The sequence below is a fragment of the Tachypleus tridentatus genome, chromosome 8 (genome assembly GCF_004210375.1).
Source record: "Tachypleus tridentatus isolate NWPU-2018 chromosome 8, ASM421037v1, whole genome shotgun sequence".
In the NCBI taxonomy this organism is placed as follows: Eukaryota; Metazoa; Arthropoda; class Merostomata; order Xiphosura; family Limulidae; genus Tachypleus; species Tachypleus tridentatus.
Genome location: NC_134832.1, coordinates 83,407,009 through 83,423,807, shown reverse-complemented (window position 1 = coordinate 83,423,807; position 16,799 = coordinate 83,407,009). Strand labels below are relative to the sequence as shown.

The 16,799-nt window shown below is 34.3% G+C and overlaps 1 long non-coding RNA gene across 2 annotated transcripts; it reads right to left on the bottom strand.

The window, feature by feature from the left end:
* Positions 1-11,645: 11,645 nt before the first annotated feature.
* Positions 11,646-16,407, bottom strand: LOC143224203 (uncharacterized). Of its 2 annotated transcripts, none has more exons than XR_013013264.1 (3): positions 16,317-16,407; positions 14,177-14,330; positions 11,646-13,889 (listed from the first exon to the last, which is right to left on the bottom strand). It is a non-coding gene; the product is annotated as an uncharacterized LOC143224203 (long non-coding RNA). The 2 variants fall into 2 exon arrangements; XR_013013265.1 differs by lacking the exon at positions 16,317-16,407 and adding an exon at positions 15,841-15,971.
* Between the last annotated feature and the right edge of the window lie 392 nt (positions 16,408-16,799).

Here is a 16,799-nt window from a genome sequence, read left to right as displayed (position 1 = left end):
TCCAATAATTCATAACTTAAAACACACAGCTCAATACATTAATATCGATCATAAAAGACCGATTAAACGGAAAAGACCTCAACATAAGAATAGTATTATCATATAAATCAATACTTACGGTCACAAATAGTGACTGAAACAACACGTGAATGTACTGCAATAGATATAAACCCAACAAATAATGAATGTATCACAGAAGCAAGAATTCACTGCTCGTCCTCTAAGACTAGAGATGTAAACCTATTAAATAAATTAAAATAACATGACCAAAGACTGATTATAATAGGAGATATAAATACTAAAATTAAGAAATTTGGATATAATAGCACAACGACTAAGATAAGAAAATCATACGAATTTGTAGAACATAGTAACTGTGTGGTGTTAAATGATTTAAAATTGACACAAATATGTTCTCAGCACAGTGCTGGTGATATAACACATTTATGTATATGTTAATCTGAAATTAGTACTAAACGCTTACATTTCAATGCAGGCTTCGGTTTAGACAGTGATTATCTACCTATCTGGTGTGTCTTCGATCACGAACCTCCATTAGAATATACACAAAGTAAAATTAAAATTTATTTTTTAAAAAGATGATTGGAAACATAGTGCAAATACTCGGAATCAGTAAGCAATAGAACACAGAAAGGCCATCAGTTATATATGAATATTTTCAAATAACTTCTGTTTTACTAAAGCTGCAAACCAGACTACACAAAAGCATAATCAATATATAATTTGCAATATATAGCAAAAGAATGTATAAATAATAAATATCATGAAAGAACGACGACAACCAAAAAGAACGTGCATTAATAATTATTATAGTTTGAAAGAAATACATGATAGAACTAATAGTGGATAGAAAAAACTATTAACTACCTCATGATAAGCATAGTATGATGCATTAACCATAATAAGATATATATATATATATGTACACACTGCTGGCCAAAATCTTAAGGCCAATGAACATAAAGAAAAAAATATGCATTTTACGTTGCTAGACTCAACCAGTTATTTGAGTGGAGGTTCGAAAGATGAACATAAGAAAAGGGAAAATAAAATTAAAAACGTTTTTAGCCTTTAACAGGGAAAATGTGACACTATGAAATTAGCCTAAATACCTAAATACTAGCTGGTCAAAAGTTTAAGACCATATCAAAAACAAATAATATATTAATCGATAACGATTTTTAAATCTTATGTTTAGCTTTATAAGTTGATTTGTTACACTAAAGTTTAAAGAAACTGTCTAAAGAAATAGTTATGTTTAATCATTAGGGCCTGGCATGGCCAAGCGCGTAAGGCGTGCGACTCGTAATTCGCGGGTTCGCGCCCGCGTCGCGCTAAACATGCTCGCCCTCCCATCCGTGGGGGTGTATAATATGACAGTCAATCCCACTATTCGTTGGTAAAAGAGTAGCCCAAGAGTTGGCGGTGGGTGGTGATGACTAGCTGCCTTTTCTCTAGTCTTACACTGCAAAATTAGGGATGGCTAGCACAGATAGCCCTCGAGTAGCTTTGTGCGAAATTCCAAAACAACAACAACTTTAATCATTAATATTATATAAAATAAAAGAATATCCTTGTCTTTCTGCAGATATTTTCAGAAATCTTTGACTTGATCTTGTTTCTTGCTGACTGAAACTATTTGCATTTATACTAAAAACTCGATAAATTCTCATTGTCAAAAAATTATTAGACACTACTCTACCTTAGTAATATTCATACCATTAAACAGTTGCTGTATACTTCATGACCAGTTTCGGTAATATATCTATAAACATTGGGGACCTTTATATTCAATGTCTATATATATGTTCGCCCTTTTGTTGGGTTTCTTTCTCTCATAAAAACAGTAAATCGCAAGTGAAATACATTTCAAAGTTTAGCTCTGAATAAACAGAATCAACACAAGCTCTTAAACATTTAGTTTTATGTATAAGTCCGTTATAGTGTTTATAAGCTTTCTGTGATTGCTTTGCTAATATGTTTTCCAAAAAAATTATCAGATACCTCGAACGAATAGAAAAAAATAGTGAAGAGCTATTTGAAACTGTGTGTGTATATACATGAAAAATGTATTTTTTATATGTTGTAAATCGATTTATCCCAGTTAAATATTACATAACAACACACATACATAAGTCATAAATACTGGTTTCTTATCTTAAAGGATACACTACAGTTTCCACAATAAGGCACTCTGATTAATTCCTTAACAATGATTGATTTATTTTAAATTTTGCGCAAAGCTACACGAGGGCTGTATGCGCTAGCCATCCCTAATTTAGCAGTGTAAGACCAGAGGGAAGGCAGTTAGTCATGACCACCTACCACCAATTCTTAGGCTACTCTTTTACCAAAGAATAGCAGGATTGACTGAAAAATTATAACGCCCCCACGGCTGAAAGGGTGAGCATGTTTGGTGCTATAGGAACTCGAACCCGCATCCCTCAAATTACGAGTCGAGTGCCTTAACCACCTGGCCACGCTGAACCGTTTAACAATGAAAACACTTTCCAAGGGCTCGGCATGGAGTGAGCAACAAGAAATCAAGCTTTTCCAAATAAAACCCTATACTGGATTTTGGTCGTCTTGCATCCGTAAGGATCAGAAAGAAGAAGTTGTTCTAACTAGACTACACATTGGTCACAGTTTTTAACTCATCGTTTTCTTTCATCTGGAACTGATGCACCAGTGTGTAGTTTGTGTGACATTCAGATCACAATAAGCAGCATTTTACTTTTTTGTCATCGTTACGATTCACAACGACGGCACCATTTTAAACATGTTCTGTCCCAAGGTTTGTCCATAACGTCAGACAGTGTTATTGGTTGTGGTGACACTGTCCACCTTAATAATGTTTTTAGTTTTTTAAAGACCATTCATCTTTTTAATGCTGTATAAGTTTTATAATTTATATATTAAACCTTTTTTAATGTGGTTCCCTTTTAAGAATCACAGTCCATCTAGTTCGATTTGAAATTAGAAACTGGCCATAACATAAAATAACTCGAAACCAAGACTGGAAAGGCCAACTTCAGGTGACTGACGGTGGTTTTTGAACTTACTTATTAGTCTTCCTAGTGAGTTATGATAATTACAGATATGCTACAGAAAGACCTTTACAACTTGAATTACTGTAGTTTTCTCTTAACGTTATAGACTAGATGTGAACATTGGTTTTATGCTATTTATGTGTTTTTTAAACTTTGTTTTGTTTTACTTTTTTCTTTTAAGAATTTTACTAAATTTACTTTAATTTTAACTTTTCGCCATAAAAAAACTAAATCAACCAACTAACCAATCGATGGTTGGAGTACGGACAGTTATTTCTTCTTTCAGTCAACACATATAGATATACCAGGATTAATTTGACGTGTGTTTTAGTAACTGCTGATTTTGCAACAAGATATTTTGACTCTTTGTTTGTTTGTACATGGAGTTTTTCTCCTGCTACGCAGCATACATCAGTGTGTATCCGATTTTAAGAAAACAAATAATGATGTATTGTTTCCAGTATATCAACAAACAATGTGAAATAGTTTTATACATATGATTCTGTTCACTTTTTATATAACAAAGTAACAGGTTAATATGAACTTTATTTTTCAATCCGCTTTTGTTGGTGTGGTATGTAATTCTCTAGAGCGTCGGATTATTTCTGTTTCCGATGTATTGTTTTATATAAGGGTTCTGATACAATATGAAAAAAAAAGGAACACGTGAGTTATGTTGTAACTTGGGTTAATATCATCTTACTTTATAGACAAAATTTTCGAAATAATAGTATTTAGAATGTGATTGATATAATAAAATTATCTTGTTGCTGTAATGTAAAAGCATGATTTTTCATCACCTATTTCAACATCATTATAATATTGCCCGTCCTCTGATACCATAATTTGGTTTGTTGTTTTCTAACTATAAACAAACTACAAATAATATTCTTTCATAGTGCATGTGTATACGAATCTTCTGGCATACAAATTCTCAGGAAATTACACGAAATATAACTCTTGTCAGGAATAAGGCTACAATAGTATTGTTCTAAAAAACATTCGGACAGCTGAACCAAGTTCTTAATACTTCATTTAATATCTTTGTAATGTTTTCATGAGATCAAGTCAAAAGTAAGCCATCCAAATACCCAAGGAAACATGTTGACGTAATTTGATTTATTGTTGATTTCCTTTTTTATGAATAGTCCCACAAAACGATTCAAGAGCTATTTGCTCTATGAATTCCTTAACTGTAAACAGATAAACTAAAATGACAGCAGTGAATCAACAGCATCCACTGCCAATTATGGTTTACTATTGTTTGACTAAAGAATGAAATTTGACCTTACTCGTATAACACGAGTAGAAGAAGACAGATTAGGAAAGATCCACGGGAATATCTCGTCCCTCTTATGTTGTCCTAAGTATTCAAGTCTATGTACATTCACGATTTGAGACATCTTTTCCTGATATATGCTGGACATTTTGTCCCTTCAGAATGAATATCTCAACATGATTTGTGATTAACTCTAACTAGGGATGAGGACAGCTACTTCCAAGACAATACTTCCATACGTCATGCCTGAGATTTGAAGATTGTTTGTTTGTTTTTGGAATTTTGCACAAAGCTACTCGAGGGCTATCTGTGCTAGCCGTCCCTAATTTAGCAGTGTAAGACTAGAGGGAAGGCAGCTAGTCATCACCGCCAACTCTTTGGCTACTCTTTTACCAACGAATAGTGTGATTGACCATCACATTATAACGTCCCCACGGCTGAATAGGCGAGCATGTTTGGCGCGACGGGGATGTGAACCGCGACCCTCAGATTACGAGTCGCACGCCTTAACACGCTTGGCTGGACCAAGATTTGAAGAAACTTTTGACATCTCCTTAGCCACCAATTTCTGTGATCTCAATCCTTTTGGATTCTGCGCATAACATGGTTGTTATTTGGGAAAAAAGATGACGAAATCTGTTGTTGGATTAAGATATTCGCTAGCCAGTACTTATGAAGAAATAATTATAAGTTTATAGTAATTTTGATGAAAGCTAAAACTATGAATACATGTTATTTGCTGAAGTAAGTAAACACCATTGTATGAAGTTACGCACTCTCTCTCTGTAGGTGTTTGGGTACATAAATTCGTACACCCGGGAGGGTCAGGTACACTAAACCTTTTCTTCCTTCCTTTTCATTGTTAGAGTGGACTTTTTTAGTATATTTAAAGTAAATACATGAAGGTCAGGGTGATGAACATAACTCAGGCCCTTTTCAGGGCAAAGTCCATGTATATTGTACTTTCAGATTTTCTAAGTCTATAACGTAGGTGGGGCCCGGCATGGCCGAGCTCGTTAAGACATGCGACTCGTAATCTGAGGGTCGCGGGTTCGCATCCGCGTCGCGCCAAACATGCTCGCCCTCCCAGCCGTGGGGGCGTTATGATGTGACGGTCAATCCCACTATTCGTTGATAAAATAGTAGCCCAAGAGTTGGCGGCGGGTGGTGATGACTAGCTGCCTTCCCTCTAGTCTTACACTACTAAATTAGAGACGGCTAGGTGCAGCGGGCTACCAACCTACTCACTTAAGAAACCTGTTACTGAAACCGCAGTGATTGCGGCCCTGTGTTCCTTAAGGAATTGAGTGGCAGATGATGATGATAACATAGGTGCCCTGTTTTATTTTAGCAGTAGTATATATATATTTATTTCTTTTTATCTATTTTATTGCTTTCTTAATATTATTTATTATTTTTATTGTTTTTCTATTGTTTTTTATTTACTATTTAATTTTAGCTTAATGATCTAATGTATAAATTTATCGGGGAGAGGTGTTTAGGACTCTCTTCATCAGAAATGCAGTACCTGTCTAGTTCACATAACAGTTCATTTTTTTTTCCAATTTTTATCGAAATATCTTATTGTACTATGTAGAAGTCTATCTGGTATTGTTTGTATTACGGTATTTGTGCATGACCTTTGAGGAAGTGGTTATGGGTACTCTATATGCTGTTGTAATTAATGTAGTTTGGTTTGCAGTTGTTTTTTACTTACGTTAATCCACGCAGGAGCTGCATATTGTACTACCGGTCTTATATAAGTTTCGTATATTTTAAGGATGTTTTCAGGTGTTGTTCCATAATTTTTACCAGTTAGACTTCTAGCATAGTTTATTCTTTGCCGAATTTTAGTTTTCATGTTATTTACATGTTTTGTCCAGGTAAGTTTAGAATAATATGTTAGTCCTAAAAATTTTGCAGATGTAGCAGTCTGGAGAAGCTTTCCGTTCATGTAAATCTGTGGTTGTACTTTTTGATGTTTCGTTGATTTTGAAAATATCACTAATTGTGTCTTTGCTGTGTTTATTTTGATTCTATATTTTTGGCAGTATTCACTTATTCTGTTTAGTTGTGGATGTATGTTAGTGGCTGCAATTTCTGGTGTAGGGGCACTTTTCCATATTGCTACATCATCAGCTAACTGTGACGAGTATCCATGATTTGGGTCTTTAAGTGGAATATTATTCACATACATAATGAAAAGAATAGGACTAACCACCCCTCCTTGAGGGACGCCAGCTTCTGGAGTGAAGAACTCCGAGAAAGTTCCCTCTACGCTTACTCTGCATTTTCTGTTTTCCAAAAAGTTAGATAACCAGTGAATAATTCCACGCGGTAGTCCCATTTCATTCATACGGGACCGAAGACCATTGTGCCATACAGCGTCGATTGCTTTCTCGATATCAAGGAAGCAAGCGACAGCGCATTCTTTTTATTGAAGCTATTTATTATCGTTTCAGTTAACCTAATTAAATGAACTGTCGTTCGTCTAAATTTTCTAAATCTGTTTTGTTCCTCAGGTAATTTTGAAGTAATCTCCAAAAATGTGGAGAGTCTATTACTTATTATTCGTTCAAGAATTGTGCCTACACAGCTGGTCTGGCTGATTGATTAGTCGATAACTGTTTGGCTTATAAGCTGGTTTTCTTTCTTTGTTGAACATTAGTATATTAGCTTGCTTCCAAGAAACTGGGACGTATCCAGGGAAGAAAGATAAATTAAAGATAACTAATAGATGTTCAAATAATTTTGGAGTGCCTTTTTTGAGGACAGTTGTTTGTATGCTATCATTTCCTGGTGATTTGTTTTTGGAATTCTTGATTGCTTGTTTGAGTTCAGTTAGTGTGATTTTTTTTTGTGAGCAATAGAGTATTATAGTCATATGTATTATCAGTGTTATTGTTAATAATATTAATAATAATATCCCCCGCTAGTACAGCACTATGTCTTTGGAACTTGCGCACTTGTACACGCATCTAAGAAATTCAACACCTGCGAGCGTATCAACCAAAATATTACCTGCGCGCACATGTACGAAAATAACACCTGCTCGCGCATGTAACAAAATGAGCAATTGCGCATACATGTACTAAAATAAGCATCTTCGCGTGCATCTAACAATTTATCCACACGCGCGCGCATGTGCAAAATTATGCACCTGCCAACGCGTATAACAAAATGAGTACCTGGGTGCGCATCTACCAACATATTCTGAATCAAGTAAGCAAGGATAAATACGAAGCTTAAAACAAGTGACTATCTTCTCTACACCCCTATATAAGATAGAGATTTTAGATATGATTAACTGATTGTAAAATACTGAAAAATACTCTTTCTCTTCTTTGTGTTTAAATTTCTCGCAAAGCTACACGAGGGCTATCTGCGCGAGCGATCCCTGATTCAGCAGAGTAGAGGTAAGCCAGCTAGTCATTAGCGCCCATCGTCAACTCTTTAGAACACAAAGAAAAAACACCTTCACACGTTTTTGAACACTCCAAATCAAATAAACACAACATAACAAAAAAAAAAACACCCAGATATTAAGTAGGGAAACAAATATAGAAATCGCAAAATCAAAGACGTTTACTTATACAGCAACTAAAACCATAATTAAATAAATTTATACCTATACCAATTAATAACCTAACATCCACCTGCAAAGCCACCTACGATCCTATAGTCGTTTGTACACAACCCCTTTCAAACATATGGTCAGCTTCCGGTCAGTTACCTCTTTCTTTGTGAACCTGACGATGACCGAAGAAGGTCGAAACGTTGTTCGCTCCACTGCGTAAAAAAAATTTCTCAACTCAAACGAGCCGTTTTACATATATATTTTCGTTTATACTCTCGTCCCAAAGACGTGTGCAACAACGGTCACTTTCAAACACTCTCTTTCTTAACATGAAGATGACCTATTAAGGTCGAAACGATGTTCTCTCGTTATCAATAAAAGGGCTGACACATACAATGCTACTCCTTCCCATTTTGATTTCAGTACTCTACCTGTAGTAAGTAATCTGTAGCTTGGTAAATCAAAAAGAATCTTCTCACCACAACTGTTAATATCCAACCAAGTCTCAGTGATGCCCAATATCAAAATCCACAGTTTCCAGAACTTCTCTGAACTCATCAGTTTTACTTCTAATATTTCTAGCATAATGACAGTAACAATCAGTCAAATATTTCAAAACAAATTCATATTTTATGCCTGTTGTACATGTTTTCCTATCAATTTCCAATTTTACTAACTTCATAGCCCTCACCTCTGTTTAGTCCTAGTTTAAATCCGTGAATATTATTGAATTAACTGTCATTGCTTAACATGCTAGCCCTGCATTAACTACAAGACATCCACTCCAAAATGTATAACCTTCCCATTAAAATTATCCTACAAATTCAACCAACCTATTTGCTCGTCCCTAGATACTGATTTAAAATTGGCATTCAATCCTAGTGACCAACTTGGTATCTCTACCCCACAATGTATTCTTGGCAGTATCCCTGACAAAATCAAGCTATGGCTACGTTCCTTAATATGTGTCTTTGTTAATATTTTATACTTATCAGTAAGCTCTTCATATCCATCTTTACCTACACAATTAGCCTCGACATGTACCACAAAATGTGCATTGATACTAGTATCTTAAACTATCTCTCTGGTTATACCAGTTTCATCCTATACCTCAACTCACCTATTATTTTATTCCTATTTCTCCATATACCACTGTGTCTGCATGCCTAACTACAGTCACTTACATATATAACTTCTCCATTTTTTACACTATCATTCTTTGTGCTTCCCCCTAATCACTGCCAAGTGCTTGGAAGTGGTTACTTAACCTAAATCCAAGTCCACCCTTGTCATCAAGTGCATTATTTTCCAGTCATTTAGCCCTATTTCCATTCTTCGCTCAATATGAAACACGTTAAAATATTTATATCTTAAGTAAAGAGGAAGAGTTGGAAAATAATATGGTATATACATGACATTGTCTTTTTTTATTATGGAAACTAAATAGTTACATGACCACTGACTTTTTATATTTATATGGTTGCACATTATAAAATAGTTTCTAATGATGATTTTAACTGTCTATTAAATAACATTTACCAGCCCCCCATTGGCACAGTAGATTGTCCGTAGACTTATAACACTGTAAACTAGGTTTCAATACCTATGATAAACAGAGCACAAATAACCCAATGTGTAACTTAGTGTTTAATTACAAAAAAAAACACATTTATTTTTCGAGTATTTTAAATATTTTAATAAGTTCCTTAAATTTAGACATTTAAATATTTTTCTGCAAATATAGTTTTGTATGATGTAGCCATCAATAAAAATTCATTTTTTACCAATGGAAAAAAAGTGATTGATTAATCATGCATAAAGTTTAAAGTTCTCTTTTCTCAATTCAACCAGAAATTTCCATAACCCTTTGTAAACAATCAATTGTTTTACCACGTACAATTATGTCATCTGAAATGATAAATACGACATTTCAGGCCATATGACATACTATGTAAATAATATTCAGACATATTACAGTTAATAGTTTCTTTTATGCAACATACTTTAATTCCTTAACTACATTAGTTGATTGATAGATATAGCAATTTAACTTATATCAGATAACTTCAGCATCTTTAACTTGGAGAAAATTCTGTTGATAGAACTTCAAACATTAAGACAACTTCTACTTTCAGCTTAGAAAGCCCAAAAAGAACTAATATTTAGCTCCAAACATGAGCTTCCAAGTAGTATGATACTTCATTGTTTTAATTCTGCAAGTCATTAAACTTTCCAAGGACAAAAACAAAAATGCCTTGCCAATTGATTGCATCTTACTGAGCAAATTTTCCACTGTCTCACTTGTACCACTAAATAATTTCTTGTCAGTTTGTATAAGAAAAATAAAAACTTGTATATTCCACTGACAGTTTATTACTAGTTTCATTGATAAAGTAAAAAAATAATGTCTATGATGTACTCACAAATCTGTAGATAGCATTTTTCCAGAGTATAAAATATGCACTTCCAATATTCACACACTTCAAAACAAAATTTCTCACTTCTATAACATCTGTTTAAAATAACAGTTTGCCAACTAGTTGTTATATTAACATATATGTTTCCTTACTAAAGTATTTGTTTAAAATGTTATTTCCCAACTTACAGCGTTATTGAATATTGCCTACTATTGGTCATATCCTTTTGCAGTTTTTTACATATTTACTGTTTCTCTTAAATCCAAATAATGGCAAACTAAGAGTGGCAAAGATTACCATCTCCCATGAGAAGAAAAGAGGGATACACTAGGCAGCCTGGTCAAATGAAATATTGGAAACAGTGTTATGGGTGTCTGCAATTCTCTATTTTGAAAAGCATAATAGTGAACAGGTGTGTGTTGAAACATCACAGCAGGAAGACGATGACCACCCAAGAAAAACACAGCTAGGTTGTGCAGATAACGTGTGACAAATTTATTGGAATTTGTCCACAAACCAGCCCAATTGATCTCTTCCAAATGACAGCAGCTTTGACCAGCTAAAGATATAATAAGATGACAAAGGTGATACAAAGAAACCTTACGTAGAGAGACACTGTCCATGCTCACACAACATTATGCCAATTGTATGAGTTTACAAGCTCAACCAGTTAGTGTAATAGGTGAAAGATTATGTGAATCAGAGAAATTTCATGGAATAAACAGGAATGATAACAATGAAAAGAGGCAGTACGAGTCATACAACATACAAGGAAACAAATCAAACAAAGGTTTTTTAAACAGACCTGTATGGGAGTTGGCCTATGTCCAACAAAAGAAGACTTGATCTAGATATAGGATAACATATGACAAATGGTACAAGATGTGGGAAACATTAATGATACTAGTACTGGAATGACAATGACCACATGCTAGAAGGGGGAAGATATAGATCTTAAGGTAAAGACAGCACAAGGAACACACTGGAATGGGTTCAACAGAAGAAGTGGGTACAGCATAAAAAACAACATTGAGATTCCAATCCAACAGACCAAAAGGACATGGTGGATGGACCACATAAAAGGAATGTAAAAGGTGGGAAATATGGGAAAGAGAAGGCTTTCTGAAAATGGAAAAGTGGAAGGTTTTCAACAGGGCAGCCCTATAATGAGCAACATTTGAAATAGACAAAACCTGATCAAATCAGTTATAAAACTAGAATGGGATGGTAAAAAAACCATAGTGAATAGACCAAAGTCTGAACTAAAACCAATGTTTCTGGTACTTAGACAAAAGGGAGGAAAAGTGGTATAGACAACAAAAGATGCTACTTGAGAGATGGGTCCCTAAGCTTAGATAAGGGACTGGATGAAATACATTCTATCAAGGTTGTTGGAGGGACAATCAGGAAAAGGGAATAGCAGGGGTTGTTGTTCCAATAAGGGCCAAAGCAAAGGGAATCATATCTGAGCCATCCAATATGGAGCAACCAGCAGATCATGAAAATAATTTATGTGAATAAAGTTAATGACTCTGTAGGAGAGTCTGATTGGAGAGTAAGCATATAAGTAAAGACCCCTCCAATCTCAGCTGAAGGCATTCAACTCCAAAGTGTGAGGAGCAAGGAAATGATACAGAGCCTGATGAACAGCCTAAGAATCCAGGATGTTGATATGAAAAGTAGCCTCCTTACTGACCAATAACTCCAAAATTTCTTGGAGATTGAAAAAAGCCTCTCAATCTACCATGGAAGCACCTGTGAACATATAAGACTTAGAATGAGAAAAAAACACAAAAATAATGAATCAACACACCCACAAAATTAGCCAAAGGTACAATTACCTACATCAGGAATGATGAAACTTTTTAAGAGTGTGTGCCCAAATTGGGGACAATCTTCTAAAAAAAACTTCAGAGTTTCAGAACATCATTTTATGCAGTTTTATGCATTATTCCAGTCACTAACTAATTTCTTTCAATATTTTCTAGTTCAGCTCTTTAGTTGACAAATTTTTGCTTCAAAATTGAGCTGCTTCGTAAATCAGTCAGTTGCATCTCAAGATTATCCAAGTCAGTCCACTGCAGCATTTCCAATTTCAGTTTTTTAACGTTACACTTTCTGCATACTTTATAAATTTTACAGTTTCGTCAAATAACCTGAACTTATTAACTGTTAAAGAAAATTGTACAAAAGTTGAACTAATGATGCTTGAAAACTGCATTTGCAAGCTCCAAATGTGTATTTTCTCATGAATTTCAAGATCTGTCATGCGTTTTTTAAATTTGGAAAGTATTTAAAAGTGCTATTGTACACATCACATTTAATTTTTTTTAGTTTCATTTCAAAAGCTTTTATGTTATTAAACATCAAATGTTTTGCCAGATCCCTGCAATTTGGTGTTGAAGTCATGTAAGAAGAAACCTGTAAAAAACATCAATCTACAAATCCACACAACATCAGAAAATTCTATACAGGAAAATTTTTCATTTGTCAAAAACAGAAGAATTTCATCCAAATACTCAATAAATCTTTTAAGGACAGAACCTCTGCTTAGTCAACAAACATTGTTGTACATAAGTAGTTCTGTGTACACCGAATTTACCTCTCTAAGGAAATTCTGAAATTGTCTTTTTTTCAAAGCATGTGCAGAAATAAAATTAACTTCATTGGTTACAATTTCCATCACTTTTTCAAGCTCCTTAAGGCCAGCTAAAGTCTACTCATGTATAATACAATGAAAGCCTACTAGTGGATGTCCAACATATTTTGCATATAGATTTTACAAAACTTGCTTATTTACCAATCATGCTAGGTACACCATCAGTTGTGATGAAAACTACTTTACTACTTCCCTACATATTTCAGCCCCTGTGGTATGTTTAGGTAATGCTACCAAGTTAACAAGTTTTTTGCAGATTTCATCACCTCTACAAATCTGAGCAATAATGACTTGCCTAGGTGATGATGTAACATCAGTACTCTCACCAAGACAAATGGAATCTACATGAACCAATATCTTTTGTTAGCTCTTCTGCTATGCTTGTTTCCATCTTTAATATTCTATCTTTTATTGTGTTTCTACTCATTTGCAATTCCTTAATGCGCTGAATATATTTTTTTTTTCTAAAAAACCATCAAAAAGGAAAGGAGCACATTTTAGCCATGATTATTTAATATACTCTCCATCACTAAGTTAACTTCTATGCTGAGCAATATTTTTTGAAATCTCAAAACTAGCAGCAACTAGGTCAGAACCACTTGCAAGAAACTTCATCAAAACATTTGACTACATGTTATTGTTGCTGACTTATCTAGAAAGGTGTTCTTTTGTTCTTGCTCACTCTTATCACAAAGCCATTTATGAACAGTTTCATAAAGTTCACTTTACAGAAGTCCTGCATACCACTGTAACAGAAGATAAAATGCATAATACTTTATCATCGTTTTTGATCATGCCAAAGCTTTCAGTCCAGGATTCTTGAAAATCTGTACTGCTGCTCCTTCCATTTGAATGTTTTAGTTTCTTTGCTGGTTTAATTGAGATTCTGACAAGATGAAAAGTATAAATAAAAATTAAAAATATCTCACCAATTGAGTTAAATACAATAATTTAACTTACTGTAACATAACAGTAGGTGAAAATTTATGTCATTAATATAAAAATAAATCTACAGTTAACTAAAATATATGCATGCCATGCCAAATAACATAATTTTAAAAAATATAATTCATATATTTACTGCAAAAAAATAAATGCACATTTACTGTTATTATCACTAAATATCCACTCACAAACAACAGAAGAAAAATATAAGCAGAGCAAAGCCAATACCATCAGTTTACTTCTATTCTTTACTCCAATATTGATGTGTACACTGGGTCTGCAAGGAATTCAAAACATGTCATCTAGTATCACATGTTCCTGAAACTACAAAGCTGGCATCATGAGGGTGCAAGATGTATCTTGTGAACATTTCTCACTGCTCCTAGATTGGAAAAAAATCATCTGCGCTACATTTGGCAATAATGATAATTGTTATATATTTATTTATTATGGATTAGCATTATGATTTAAAGAATCAAAAGGCAAGGTACCACATGCCATGTGCCAGCAAACTTTTTCATGTATCACCTTGGATATGCGTGCCATAGGTTTGCCATCACTGGCATATATAGTAACAATCGTGCAAAATCAGTACGTATACAAAACATCAACAAAAACAAAGGGATAATCAAACTCTAAATACAAACATAGAAATAACCTAGATGGTAAAAAATTACAAAAATCTAACTCACCAAATACTTAGCAGGGAAGACACAAAATACCTAAATTATGCAGAAATCACCTAAATCCACACAAGCAACCTAAACTCTATGTGGATATACCAACTGAGAGTAATGGATATACTGAAGAACTTACCACAGATCTCCTGAGAAAAAGAACAATACCTAACCCAGCAGATTACAACTGTAAAATCCTATTGAGCCACCATGCAAGGTTGGCCCTGATTCCAGGATGATGACATGATCCAAGAGATTGAAGGAGACGTGCCATTGGTCAAGAAGCATTCAATAAAGGTAATGCATGTGCACATGACCTAAGGGTTCCCAAAAGAGATAGAACCTCTCATGCAGAGACAGAAGAATGTAGAGCTTTATTGACTCCCCACTTCATATCATGGAGCCCAAGTGGAAAAGACTGGACCTAACCGAGATGGGAATTAAATAGAATCCCCAGGTGAAAAACACACTGCATAGGAGTAGGAAAGAACTTGTCTAAGTGTATGAACAAAACCCACTCAAGCAGTTTATTTAAGAAGTAAGTGAAAGTGAGAAACTGACTTGGCACAGAAAGAGGTGAGCATCAGCCAGCTGGTCATGTAATGATGAGTCCAAATACACAATGAGTGAAAAAGACATGCAAAAGAGCATGGTAGACTTTTAGAAAACATAAATCTTTCACATTCAAAAAGTTGTGTTTTTGTGAAGTATTTTTAATAAACTAAAATAAAGATCTGTCTTTGAATATATTGAATATTTGTTTTAAATAGTCTGTGTGTAAAGTAATTGTCATGTTATGTGTGTGTGTTTTTCTCATAGTAAAGCCACATCGGGCTATCTGCTCAGCCCTCCGAAGGGAATAGAACTCGTGATTGTAGCGTTGTAAATCCGGAGACATACCGCTGTACTAGCGGGGGGCATTTTCATCTTAAGATTAAAAATAATTTCCTTACCTCATTAATCCCAAATTTCCTTTATGTAATCCTTAAAACTTCCTAAATACATTTCAACCATCTTTTGAGTAAACTTTACATTTGATCTATTACTTTTATACCCTACTTCAAAATGGTCAATTTCACCAATCTTATAAATACCAAAAATTAAAAATAAATCTAAATTACTTTTTTCTTTCTATAATTATTTCAAATCGTAACATGAAATTAAACTTGTATATCATAGGTAGCTTTAAGCTCATTATAGTATACATTTACTTACAATTAAATTTTAAACTTCTGCCCTTTCAATGACTCTAGGACCTGTATCTAACTTCCATTTGTGCTATTATAAGTTGTATCACTCAGTGCACATGTAGCTTACATTACGCTATTGAGCTACTACAAAGTATTCGCATTCTTACCTTGTAAAACATTTTTATTATATTATTATTACTATTTATTTTACCTAATTTAATCTTAAATAACCTGAAAATATCCGTATTTTCACATTTAAGTTCCTTTTCTAGCACCTGCTGTAGTTTCTTAGATCTTTTTATTCCAATTAGCCTACTCATTAGGCTTGCCAACAGCAGTTTAATATGTGTCATTTTTGTTCAACAGTAATTGTTGTTTAGAAGTGGTACTAACTGTATGTCTAAAGTTTGTCAAACAAGTTTGTACTTATTTTTTTTAATAAGTCCACTTTTTGATTTTAGTATCACCTATGACATAGTCTAATGTCAAGGGCAAACCCACCTTAAAAATGTTTAAAATGGCGTCGTCGTTCTTAGTTGTAACGACGACATGATAATAAAATATGTATAACTGTGATCTGAGCGCCACACAGACCACACATTGGTGCATCAGTAACAGATAAAAGAAAGTGTTGAGTTAAAAAACTGTGACCAATACGTAGCCAAGCCAAAACAACTTCCTCCCTTTGATCTTTACAGAAATAAGATGGCCAAGGAGCCAAAAAAGGCTTGCTTTGAAAAAGCTTATTATTTCGTTATTCACTCCAGGTCAACTGCCAACTGGTGTACAGTCGGGTTTTGATAACTGGACCACAGTCCATGTATGGAACAGGTACAGTGGTGATAGAGCCAGAGCAGATGGACTTTGCCGCTCTGTAAGCTAGCTCATTCCCAAGAGGTGAAAGAGAGGATATGGAGGATGTTCAGTGCTCGTACACATTTGACACGAAGTTGCTTCATATGGGAAATAAAGTTTAATTTATAG